The following is a 14,373-nucleotide window of genomic DNA, read 5'->3' on the forward strand; positions in this document are numbered from 1 at the left end:
AAACTGGAAATAGAACTGCAATATGACCCAACAATCCCACTGCTGGGCATACACACCAAGGAAACCACAATTGAAAGAGGCACATGTACCCCAATGTTCATTGCAGCACTGTTTACAATAGCTAGGACATGGAAGCAACCTAGATGTCCATTTGCAGACGAATGGATAAGGAAGTTGTGGTACATACAATGGAATATTACTCAGCTATAAAAAAATAACATATTTGAGTCAGTTCTAATCAGGTGGATGAAACTGGAACCTATTATACAGAGTGAAGTAAATCAGAAACACCAGTACAGTACATTAACGCACATATATGGAATTTAGAAAGATAGTAATGATGATCCTATATGCAAGGCAGCAAAAGAGACACAGATGTAAAAACAGACTTTTGGACTATATGGGACAAGGCAAGGGTGGGATGATGAGAGAATAGCATTGAAACATGTATATTACCATATGTAAAATAGGTGACCAGTGCAAGTTTGATGCACGAAGCAGGGCACTCAAAACCAGTGCTCTGGGACAACTCAGAGGGGTGGGATAGGGAGAGAGGTTGGAGGGGGCTTCAGGATGGGGGGACACATGTGCACCTGTGGCTGATTCATGTCGATGTATGTCAAAAACCACCACAATTTTGTAAAGTAATTATTCTCCATTTAAAATAAATAAATAAATTTTAAAAATATGTGATTTGCAAATAGTTTCTCCCACTCCTTGGGTTGACTTTTCATTTTGTTGATCGTTTCTTTTGCTATGCAGTTTTTTAGTTTGATGTAGTTCCACTTGTTTATTTTTGCTTTTGTTTTAATCATCATATTAAAAAATATCATTGCCAAGACCAATGTCAAGGAGCTTTCCTCCATGTTTCCTTCTAGGAGTTGTATTGTTTCATGTCTTACATTTAAGTCTTTAATATATTTCAAGTTAATTTTTGTGAGTGTAAGAGAAGGATCTACTTTCATTCTTTTGCATGTGAGTATCCAATTTTTCCAACACTACTTATTAAGAAGAGATTATCTTTATTCCATTGAGTATTCTTGACTCCCTTGTTAAATATTAGTTGACAGTACATTCATGAATTTATTTCTAGGCTCTTGATTCTGTTGCATTGGTCTAAGTGTAAATATCTTAGCTAAAAGCCTAAACTCTGAACACTGTTGGGTGATAATCATATAACAGTGAATTTGAAAGTGGATCTTTCCCCAGCTGAACCTGGAGATGACTGCAACTCCTACTAGCACTTTGATTGCAGCCTCAGGAGAGACCTTTAACCAGAACCATACAGGTAAGATTCTCTCTTGGATCTCTAACCCCCAGAAGTTATAAGGTAATAAGTTTGTTGTTTACAGCCATAAAGCTTTGGGGTAATTTGTTATCTAGCAATGAATTACTAATTCAGGAGTTGAACAAGTAAGGAGTTATAGGTAACAATAAGGAAAAATTTTCTAGATGTGAGTTTATAGATACTGCCTCTTGTTCAGTAAGAAAGATACAAACTTGCCTGATAGTAGAATGGGGATATCATCTGCCTTCTTTTTTTAAAAATTAATTAATTTATTTTAATTGGAGGCTAATTACTTTACAATACTGTATTGGTTTTGCCAGACATTGACATGAATGTGCCCTGGGTGTACATGTGTTCCCCATCTTGAACCCCCCTCCCACCTTCCTCCCCATATCATCCCTATGGGTCATCCCCATGCACCAGCCCCGAGCATTCTGTATCATGCATCGAACCTGGACTGGTGATTCGTTTCACATAAGATAATATACATGTTTCAATGCCATTCTCCCAAATCATCCCACCCTTGCCCTCTCCCACGGAGTCCAAAAGACTTTTCTATGCATCTGTGTCTCTTTTGCTGTCTCGTATACAGGGTTATCGTTATCATCTTTCTAAATTCCATCTATATGCGTTAGTATACTGTATTGGTGTTTTTCTTTCTGGCTTACTTCACTCTGTATAATAGGTTCCAGTTTCATCCACCTCATTAGAACTGATTCAAATGTATTCTTTTTAATGGCTGAGTAATACTCCATTGTGTATATGTACCACAGCTTTCTTATCCATTCATCTGCTGATGGACATCTAGGTTGCTTCCATGTCCTGGCTATTATAAACAGTGCTGTGATGAACATTGGAGTACATGTGTCTCTTTCAATTCTGGTTTCCTTGGTGTGTATGCCCAGGATTGCAATTACTGGGTCGTATGGCAGTTCTATTTCCAGTTTTTTAAGTTCTGACTCCACTTGACTTTAGGTTGATGTTATAAATGTTCATAGTACCACTAGGAAGTAATATGGTCAAGAAGAGATAGCTTCAGGCTCTGGAAGTTTGGAATTAGTGTGTTGGGTTGGGGGGGCAGCAGCATCATCGACTCAATGGACATGAATTCGAGCAAACTCCAGAAGATGGTGAAGAATAAGGAAACCTGGCATGTCCATGTGGTCACAAAGAGTCAGACATGACTGAGCAACTGAACAACAACAAATATTTTTTCTAAGTTCTTCTCAGTCTTCTAAACTATTAATATTCCTTCTGGATAGTCCTCAAGACTTTATAGATGACCTCATCAGATAAGCAGACATAGGGTCATGTCAATAAACATACGATCATTTTATTTCCTTTGGTTTCAGTTAAATAGAATTATTGATTTAACAAAAATTATGAGCCATTAATAAAGCTTTTCTATGAAGTCTCTTCTTATAGCTGTATAAATCTACACCTAATATCAAAATTGCTGGTTTTTAGGCCATTTTGAGGTAATTGAAGTTCTTTTGGTCACAGAGCAGATGGAAACCAAGTCACAGTACATGCAAATAATTGCAAAAGGATACAGGCTGCAACCATCACTATACAGCATGGGACAAGATCTCTGACCCCCTAACCAGAGCATTGTTTTTTAGATTTTTATCATTATTATCTTTGCCTCTTCTAAATTCTTTACTCAAGAGTTTATCTTTTATCAAAAACACATATAACACAAGTTTGTTTAACAATACAAAGTTACCTATTAAAATTATTTTTAAAAAATGCTTTCTCTCAAAGCAATCTATGGCTTCAATGCAATCCCAAAAATGTTTGTTTTTTTTTTTTTTTGCAGAAATAGAGACATTCATCCTAAAATTCATTTGGAGTCTCAAGAGACACCAGTCAAAATAATATTGAAAAAGAACACAGTTGGATGTCCTATACTTCCTTATTTCAGACTTTGCTACAAAATAGTGTGGTACTGGTACAAAAAAAGATGTATAAACCAATGGCATATTATAGAGAACCCCAAAATAAACCCTAGTATTTATGATCAAATGATATTTGGCAAAGGGGCTGAGACCATTTAATGGAGAAAGGACAATCTCTTTAACTAGTGGTGCTAGGAAAACTGGATACTCATATGAAAAAGAATGAAGATGGAGTCTTACCACATAAAATATACAAAAATTAACTTAAAATAGATAAAAGACCTAACATAAGAGCTAAAAATATAAAGCTCTTGGAAGAAAACATAAGAGAGAAACTTCATGACATTGGATTCAGCAATATTTTCTTCAATATTGCAGCAAAAGCAGAGGCAACAAATAAAAAATGAATTTGACTTCATCAAAATTAAAAATTTTTTTACTACATAGAAAAAGTGAAAGGGCAGCCCATTAAATAGAAAATATTTGCAAATCATATATCTGATAAAGGGTTCAGAATATATAAAGATCTCTTACAACTTAACAACATAAACAACCCGTTTCAAAAATGAGCAAAGAATTACAATGGATATTTCTCTAAAGAAGTTATAAAGATGACCAATGAATACATGAAAAGTTGCACAATGCCCCTAATTATTAGGGTTCAGTTCAGTTCAGTTCAGTCGCTCAGTCGTGTCCGACTCTCCGCGACCCCATGAATAATTATTAGGGTAATGGAAACTAAATCATGACTTTCCACTTCACACTGATTAGAGTGGTTCTTTAAAAAGAAAAATAGAAAAAAAACAGGTGTTGGCAAGTACGTGAAGAAATTGGAACCATTGTGTCTTGCTGATAGGGATACAAAATGGTACAGCCATTGTGGAAAATAGTATAGTGGCTCCTCAAAAAACTTAAATCTATAATTACCATATGATTACACTTCTAAGTATATACCTAAAATAACTGAAAGCAAGGACTCAGACAGATATTTGTACATAAATGTTCTTAGCAGGATTATTCACGATAGCCAAAATGTGGAAGCTGCCTAAATGTCCATCAATAGGTGAATGGCTAAACAAAATGTAGTATATACATACAATGAAGTATTATTCAACCTTAAAAAGGAATGAAAGTCTGATAATGCTACAACATGGATGAACCTTGAACACATTTTGTAAGTGAAATAAGCCAAGCACCAGAGAACAAATGTGTGATTTCACTTTTATAGGATTCCTAGAATAGTCAAATTCATAGAGACAGAAAACAATACTGGGTGCCAGGGGCTAGGGGGAGGGATAATGAGGAGTTATTGTTTAATGGATACAGAGTTTCAGTTTAGGATGACGAAGTTGTTCTGGAGACGGCTATTGGTGATGGTTCCATAGGAATGTGAGTTTACTTAATGCCACTCAACTGTGCATTTAAAATGCTTAAAATGGCAAATTTTATGTTATATATCTTTTTACCACAATTAAAAAAAACAATTTAAAAATGCTTTCTTTCTACAAAAATGTTTCCCAGCCTGCTACATTTACATTGGCCTCATCCCAATTTCCCACTGCCCAGGATTAAGCAGTCTTCCTCCAAATCCCCCACCCCTGGCCCAAATCAGCTAAATTGCCATGACACCAACACACTGGAAATAATTTCTTTGTTGGGCTAAGTTTCCCAGAGATTGGAATGTCCCTAGTGATGCCACTGTGAATCAGACAGAGCTCTGTAGTTGTTCTGCGGGCCAAATAAATCCTCAATGTCCCTAGACAAATCTCCCCTTGTCCCTACATACATTTTGTTCCCCATGAAAATATTCATTATTACTATTTATTTGGCATTTAAAAATTTATATCATCCCTTCTCACATAACCTTAAATTTGATAAATCCATCTTGACTTGTTCAAATTCTCATAGCTACTAAGTGGTAGAATTGGGTTCTACCAGTTCTTGAACCTACACCTCTCTCATGAGACTCCTCCCTCTCTGACTGTCTTACAGGCATGTGGCAACATGGTCAAAACTGAGTTCATTAACTCTTTCTCCAACCTGCTTCTCCTCTTGTGCTTCCCATCTTAATGAATGGCACCACCATTCTGTTCAAGTCATCATTGATATCTTCCTTTACCACACCCCACAGTCAATCTGCCCCAAGTCTATGAGTTCTATCTCCTAAACAATTTTTAAAAATGTATATACTCTCCCCCCACCCCACTGCCACCTCCCTAGTCCATTTCACCATCTTCTCTCATCTGGACTCCTGCAATAACTTCCTAAATGAGCTCCTTGCCTTCAGTCTTGCCTCTTTACAATGCGAGTATCAGAACAATCTTTCTCAAATCAAGTTTGATTGTGATTCATCTGGACTTTTTGTTCATTTTTGTTATTGTTGGCAGTAAAGCCTTTTAAAAAAGAAATATTTAAATAAACCTATATGTTTGTGTGTGTGTGTGTATCTTATTAAAATGAAGGTCAAAGGTCTGGATCCCAGAATATTTTATGTCTCTTACCTTCCCTGAGGCACCAAGAATTCTGTTGAGAAGGAGATAACAACAACAAAGCCGCTAATTCTACGGAATAAAGAAGTTCATCAGATGAAGTCATTGTTTACCTGTTTAGTTTCATTCCTCATTCCTGCTACTCTTCCCTTATGTATTTGTTAGCATAAGTTAGGTTATGTGGCAGTACAAACCCCAAATGTTAATGGTATAAAATAACAAGTTTCTTTTCACTCATGCTACTTGTCTGTTGCAAGTCATCAGGGTCTCTGTTCCACTTCATCTTTATTCTGGGACAAAGGCTGATGAGGACTCCACCACCTGGAGCATTGCCTGTCACCACAGAAGAGGGAGGATAGCCTGGTGGCTCTTACTCTGGCAATGAAATGCTCAGCCTGCAAATGGCAAGCATCACTTCTGCTCACAATTCATTGGCTATCCCTGGACACAAGGAGGTCTAGGAAGTGCTATCTTACCATGTACTCATGACAATAGGGTAGGATACAACTGTATTATTTGGCAAAAAGCACCAATGTCTATCACACCTTCATACTCTTACTTTAAGTCACAGTGGGATAATTTGTTTCTAGAATGTGCACATGTTGTTCTTTTTGACCTCCTCCCTCAATCCTTCTGGGAAGTTTCTACTTGATTTGTAGTTTCAGTTGAAGCAATATACCTCTGGGGAGTCATCTTTCTGTCTTATCTGCTTCTGTTTCTCCCTTCCCAGTCCAGGTCAAGTGCCCTTTGGTTGTGCTCTCTAATACTCCTTGTTTCCTTCCAGCATAAATTTTATCATATTCTCTGGATGTGATTGCTTATATAATGTTTCTCTTTTACCCACAAGACTGTATTCCCTGGTGTCAAGGACTGTATCTCCAGTGCTAGAGTGCTTTCTGGCACATTGTAGGTTCACAATAAAGGTGGAATGAATTAATGTTTAGAGTTTTATCTCCTTGATCCTAAGCCTTTGCCCTTTTGTAACATTAAGCTGTGTGGGTCAGAGGAGGAGATGAAGCCGAAAACTGCTTTCCACTCTGAGCTCAGAGAATCTGGAACAGGCCTAGAAAATACGAGTACGTCAATTGAAATTTGAGCTTCATCGATGAGCTAATCCTGGGACACATACTTTCTTGGGTGTGTTAACTGGGGTTAATGAGGAAAAAATGGCTATTCAGACAATTTTATGTTCACTGAGTGAAGAGTACCATGGAATTTAGACTTCTTTCACAACAGGCTCTGTTAAGGAGTTTCTAGTAGCCAAATGATACATGATTTGGGGGGTAGAGTTGAAGCTGATGTTCTGAACTCTTGTTGTTTGGGTTTTAATGTTATCTTTGCAAATTAAACATTAGACACCCTGACTGTGCTCACTCTTAGCTAGGGATACAGGTGTGTAGCTTAGGTCATTTGTTTGAAAATCTTTACTACAACTTGATTGATCTCTTTAGTAACAAAGAGCCCATCTCCAAGGGCAGCACTTAGATAAAATCTTTGAAGAAGTGCTCAAGCTCATTTGTAATTACAGAAAAACAAGTTTAACTAAGCAGCTCTCAGACTGGCAAAAATTTAAAAGGTGATAATGTGCTGATGAAGATATGGGGATATAAGAACCTTTACATCCTACATAATGTAGATTGATTTGGCTATTCTGGAGAACAATTTGGCACTATTCCACTTGCTCCATGAATTATTTATTGAGCACCAGCCATGTGTCAAGTACTGTTCCAGGTGCTTGGGATATTACTACTGCTGCTACTGCTAAGTCACTTCAGTCGTGTCCGACTCTGTGTGACCCCATAGACGGCAGCCCACCAGGCTTCCCTGTCCCTGGGATTCTCCAGGCAAGAACACTGGAGTGGGTTGCCATTGCCTTCTCCAATGTGTGAAAGTGAAAAGTGAAAGTGAAGTCGCTCAGCCATGTCCGACCTGTAGCGACCCCATGGACTGCAGCCCACCAGGCTCCTCCGTCCTTGGGATTTTCTAGGCAAGAGTACTGGAGTGGCTTGCCATTGCCTTCTCCGGCTTGGGATATTAGCAGTGAACAAAACAGACAAAATCTATTAAAATTTTGTGATATCATTTATTATAATAAGATAATAAAATAATACATACATTTAATTTATTAGATAGTTGCAAATAGAAGTTAAAGCAGGAAAGAGGGATACAAAATACTACATGGGGTTGAAATAGAAGAAAAAGTGGCCAATCAAGGCCTCATTGGTTTGGGGGATTATATGGCTAACTTAGTCATATTAAATATACATGTATAGGTGTGGTGAGAGTGGCTTCTGACTCTGGCCCCCTTTCTGTTGGGCTGAAGATCTTTTGCTGACCTCCTTGTAGGCTCTTCTTGAATCATGAGAGATGAAATAGCAACAATAGTCTTCTTTGTGACAAGATTAGTGAAAAAACATGATAAACTGAATAAACAGCAAATAGAAGACTTTGCAGAAAAGCTGATGACAATCTTGTTTGAAACATACAGAATTCACTGGCACTCTGATCACCCTTCTAAAGGGCAAGCCTTCAGGTGTACCAGGATAAACAATAATCAGAATAAAGATCCTACTTTGTGCTGAAAGTAACGTGGATTTTTTTCACCTGGGACTTCCAAAGGAGATGGCCATATGGGTAGATCCCTTTGAAGTGTGCTGCCAGTATGGTGAGAAAAATCATCCATTTACAATTGCTTCTTTCAAAGGCAGATGGGAGGAATGGGAATTATCCCAACAAATCAGTGATGCTGTTAATAGAGCCACGTTGGACTACTCCTCCGGCACTTCCTCTGATGAAGAAAGTTGTAACAAAGAACCTCAGATAATTCCTAAAGTCAGCAATCCAAAGAGTATTTATCAGGTTGAAAACTTGAAACGGCCCTTTCAATCTTGGTTCCAAATTCCCCGAAAAAAGAATATGAGGGATGGCCGGATGGGCCTCCTAGGAAATGCTTATCATGCATTGCATAAGACCCCTAAAGGTCACAGGCCTGCTGCTGGGCGCCCGGTTGACAGGTACCACTGGGTGAACACACACTGACAATGCAGCGGCCGGGCCCTCGTGGGCCAGAGCTCAGTGGAGCCACTTTCATATTCTCTGAAAGGAAGATGAGTCTAAGTGGAGAGGCCCAGGAAACAGAAAAAATAACCGCATTAGGGACTAGGGTACATGATGGTGAATCCTCTCATGCAGATCGACTATGTTCTTAACTGTACTTTTAATTGTTTAATTTTACATGAAGTTTTATGTAACACTAATGAATGTACCCAATAAGGTAATAGAATGAAGATACTGACCTGTCATAAGAGTCAATGAATTATCAAAAGTAACAGTTTAAATAAATGTGCTGTTTTTAAAAATAAATATATATACATGTATAGTATTACCCAGAAATTCTGCTTCTGAATATATATATACGGAGAAGGCAATGGCAAGCCACTCCAGTACTCTTGCCTAGAAAATCCCATGGGTGGAGGAGCCTGGTGGGCTGCAGTCCGTGGGGTCGCTAAGGGTCGGACACGACTGAGCGACTTCACTTTCACTTTTCACTTTCATACAATGGAGAAGGAAATGGCAACCCACTCCAGTGTTCTTGCCTGGAGAATCCCAGGGACAGGGGAGCCTAGTGGGCTTCCGTCTATGGGGTCACACAGAGTCGGACACGACTGAAGTGACTTAGCAGCAGCAGCAGGAATATCCCCACACAAAGCCATAGGGGGATATATATGAAGATGTTTGTGGAAGTGTTATTTGTGGTGGTGGAAGTTTAGCAGAATCCTAATGGAAGCCCTTGACTGAGAGAGTGGCTAGGTAGAATATGGTGGAGGCATGCCATGGAGTATTATGCAACAGTTTAAGTAACAGGATGAATACACATGGCAACATGCATGCATGCATGCTAAGTCACTTTGGTTGTGCCTGACTCTGTGACCCTATGGATGGGGACCCTCCAGGCTCCTCTGTCCATGGGATTCTCTAGGCAAGAATACTGGAGTGGGTTGCCGGGCATGCCCTCCTCCAAGGACACAAAGATGGATCTAAAACATAACACTGAATGGAAAAAAGTAAGAAAGAGGATGAGATATGTAACATAGAACCACTTATGTATATTATTATGTATATTAAGATCCATGCACACGACACAGTTTGAAAGAACACATTCAAACAAAAATGCTACATGTTAAACACATTAGAATGGCTATGGGGATGAGGAGGAAAAGGGAATGGAAATAGGAATGGATTATAGGGTTTAAAAATAAGATAAAATGAACACAACAACACATTGACTTGGTGTTTAGAAAACCTAGGTTTCTGCAACCTGAGAGTCAAGTCTCTATTTCACTTACCTCATCTGAGCTTTCATTTCATCAGCTATATGGGAATACTATTACCAGTCTAAGTTAACTTTCAGGGTTGTCGTAAGATTAGTTTGTTAATGGACAGGAAGAGACTTAAAGAAGTTTAAAGTGAACAAACACACTTGCCTAACACAAACAATAATCATTTTTGCACAGAATGAGCATTTGTTGTTTGCTTTCCTACCAGGCATTTCTACTTTGTTCCTTCCCACCAATTCTGATTCCTATTTGGGGATACATGTAGTTTTGAGGCAGCTGACTCTATTCTCAGGTGGAACACATGGCTGTTATAAGCAGTGGCTCATTCCATTCCCTGGTCACAGTGATTGATTTGGGATTTGACCCAAGCTATTGAAATCCAATAGAATCTGAAGAGTTTGACTGGGAATACTGGGTGTCTTCCTTGTTTGACATGAATGGGGCAATATGTGGCTCTGGAAGTAGCAGCTTGGGCATGAAACTTCTTAAAATACTGCAAAGCACAAAGAAAAATGGGTGGTTCCTGAGGTTGCATTGATATATATCTCTACACCAGATGGAAATGTTCTCCAGAAAGTGCCCTGAAATGGATTGTTCAAGGTTTTCAGCAGTTCCACACTGCAAATGATGTCAGCTGCTCCTACTTTGAATGAGGAGAAAAAGATATCTGCTTTCCTACATTTGTTTGCTGATCTGTTGTTGACAAGAGAAAGAATCCTGGAAATAAAATTGTTGCAGGTGCCTGATGATTCCAATCCTTTCACCACATGTGATGAAATGGAGACCTTGGTTTGTAAAGGATGTCCCTCTAGAGGATCGTGGACTTCAGAATTGAACTCCACAAGACAGCACGAGGAGCCTCAGTCCAGAGTGTCTTCTGCTCAGCACAGCTCTTTCGATTCTCAAGGCTGAGTCTGCAGAGCAAATGCTGTTGAAATGATACAGCAGTCAAAATGCTAACAAAGAGTGTTACATTCATCACCCAAACTGCTTCTTCCCTTCAGTGGCCTTGCCTTCTAGATAGAGGACTTTAACACCCGCTAAGCATTCTTTGTACAGTTGGTTTCTCAGATTTGGGGTATCCAGGCAGGAAAAGGGAAGAATAAGCCTCCAGAATGGTAGCTCTTGCTTGTCACACATATCATCAGACTTGTCCAGGAGGCCTATTGTGCTTACTGGGCATGATGGAGAATATGGAAGTTTGAGACCTGGGTCATACCCTCATTCAACAGAGTACTTAGTTAGCAAGACAGGAAATACAGAGTCACTCACTAATCATGCTCCTTCTAAAAACATAGATTTTTTTTTTTTTTTTGCCTAATTTACTCCTAAATTATCCTCAGCTCACATATCACTTCCTCAAAGATGCTTTCTCTGGTCAAATCCCTATAATACAAACTCTCATGAAAGTGAAAAGTGCATCGAACCTGGACTGGCGATTCGTTTCACATATAATAATATACATGTTTCAATGCCATTCTCCCAAATCATCCCACCCTCGCCCTCTCCCACAGAGTTCAAAACCGATACAATAATGTAAAGTAATTAGCCTCCAATTAAAATAAATCAATTTATTTATTTATTTAAAAAAATAAATAAATAAAAGAAAGTGAAAAGTGAAAGTCACTCAGTTGTGTCCAACTCTTTGCGACCCTGTGTACTATACAGTCCATAGAATTCTCCAGGCCAGAATACTGGAGTGGGTAGCCTTTCCTTTCTCCAGGGGATCTTCTCAACCCAGGGATCGAACCCAGGTCTTCCACACTGCAGGCTGATTCTTTACCAGCTGAGCCACAAAAGAAGCCCACTAACTCTCAGAGCTGGATATAAATCTCCTTTGTTGAACCAATTACACTTATATTTTACAGTTACTTGTTTTTACATTTGGTTTTTTTAGATTAAATTCAGTCTCTCTCACTAAACTCTAAGTTCCTTAATGGCAGAGATGGTCTAAGTCTTGGTTACTTAACAAGCACACATGAAACTTTTACGATATGTCAGGCAATTCTATCGATAGTTTACAAATATTAATTTACTTAATTCTCATATTAACTCCATGAAGCATTATTATTGTTATACAAACCGAGGAAACTGAGATCCAGAGAGGCAGCAGAGCTTGTCAAAGCTCACAAAACTAAGGAATGCACAGAACCAGGATTCAAACCTAGGGAGGCAGGTTCTGGAGTCAGTGTTGTTAACCATTATGTTATAGCTATTTTGTTCATTTCCAGTACTTAGTGCAATGTCTGACTCATATAGCTCGATGAACATTTGTTGGATGAATCAATGGATCTTGTCCTTTGTAGTCCTAAGTCAGGCAGCCCCCAAAATTGGCCGAATAATCACATGTTGATCTAAAACTTATATATATTAAACTTACATTTCATTTATGACAAGATGATATAGCCCTCTTTGTGACTTTGACATTCTTTTAAGTTTTTAAATTTTTTTCTGCTTTAAATTTTATTAATTTAAAGGCCTGGTTCTCAGGCCTTCAAGATCAGATTGAATTATATCACCAGCTTTCCTGGATCTTCAGTTTGCAGATGCAGATTGTGGGAATTCTTAGTCTCCATAATTTTTTGTTGCAATCTTTTAAAATTAATTTGAATCTCCATAATTTCATGAGCCAATTCCATAATTTTATGAGCCAATAATTCCATACGCCTCATAATTTCATGAGCCAATTCCAGGGGATCAGGTATCCAATTCCAGGACTCAGGTATCCAACCTGGGTCTCCTGCACTGCGGGTAGATTCTTTACCATCTGAGACACCAGGGAAGCCCAGTTCTTCCAAATAAACATATATTATTTTATATAATATATATTTAATATGTATGTTAAATATAAGGCCTATCTATCATCTCTATATCCTATTGGTTCTATTTCTCTAGAGAAGCCTGACTAATACATCAACTATATGCTGTCTATATGAAACCCACTTTGGGTATAAAGACACACATAGGTTAGAGTTAAAGGACGGGAAATGGTATGCCATGAAAACACTAAATAAAAGAAAGCTGGAATAGCTATATTAATATCAGATAAAGTAGACTTCAGAGCAAGGAATATTACCAGAGATACTGAAAGACGTTCCATAATTATAAAGGAGTCAATTCTCCCTAAATATATTAAATTTAAAAATATGTATGCATCTAACAACAGAGCTTCAATTATCTGAGCAAAAATTGATAGAAGTAATGAAAAAAAGATGAACCAACAATTATTGTTGGAGACTTCAGTCCTCTTCTGTCAGCAACAGATAGAACAAGTATATAGACAATCATTAAGGACACAGAAGACCAGAATAATGTTGTCAACAACTTGACCTAATTTCCATTTATAAAACACTTTACCCCGCAACAGGGGAATAAACATTCTTTTCAAATGCAGAAAGAACATACACCTAAAAAGAGCATATTCTGGGCTATAACACATACTTTAAGACATGTAAAAGAATAGAAATAATGCTAAAATTCAATACAGATATCTGGAAAATCTCCAAATATTTGGAAATGAGAAAACATACTTCTACATAACCCATGGGTCAAAGAGATAGTTTTTAGGGAAAATTTTTAAAATATTCTGAATTGAATGAAAGTTAATAAAACACATCATGGCATAGTTGTGGGATGCAATTAGAGCAACACTTAGAAGGAAATTTATAGCAATTAATGCTTATATTAGAAATAGATCAGATCTAAAATCAGTAATCTAAATTTCTTCTTTGTGAAACTAGAGAAAGAAGAGCAAATTAAACCAAAACAAGCAGAAGGAAATAATGAAAACAAGAGCATAAATCAGTGAAATTAAAACTAGAAAAGCAAGAAAAAATCAGTGAAGCCAAAAGCTGGTTCTTTTAAAAGATCAATAAAATTGACAAAACTCTGTACAGGCTGACCAATACCAAATAAGATATAAATTACCAATATCAGTAATAAGAGAGTGGATATCACTACAGAACCCACAGATATGAAACAGAAATAAAGGAATACCACAAAGAACTCTGCCCATAATTCTGTGATGTAGAGATAATGGATCCTGAAGGGTTCTATTTGCATTAAATAATTGAGTATACAGTTAAGAGTCACAAAGAGTCAGACACGACTTGGTGACTGAACAACAACAATATACAGTTAAGAGTGGATAGACCAGTGTGGCCATAGATAATTAGAAAGAATTACACTACAGAGGTGGCAGCTCTAAGTCCTTCTGCTATTGAAAGATATCTCACTCAAGAACTGACATTTTCCTAACTAGCGGGGCATGTGTGCTTGCTAGGTCACTTCAGTCATGTCCGACTCTGTGGTCCTATGGACTGTAGCCACCAGGCTCCTCTGTCCACGGGATTCTCCAGTTA

The 14,373-nt window shown here is 38.0% G+C and overlaps 1 pseudogene; it reads left to right on the forward strand.

The window, feature by feature from the left end:
- The first annotated feature begins 8,035 nt into the window (after window positions 1–8,035).
- On the forward strand, window positions 8,036–8,714 carry LOC129564152 (protein BTG4 pseudogene; annotated as a pseudogene).
- The last annotated feature ends 5,659 nt before the right edge of the window (window positions 8,715–14,373 follow it).

The sequence above is a fragment of the Moschus berezovskii genome, chromosome X, assembly GCF_049115385.1.
Source record: "Moschus berezovskii isolate FMDL1 chromosome X, NW_MosBer_1.0, whole genome shotgun sequence".
NCBI classification, from domain to species: Eukaryota; Metazoa; Chordata; class Mammalia; order Artiodactyla; family Moschidae; genus Moschus; species Moschus berezovskii.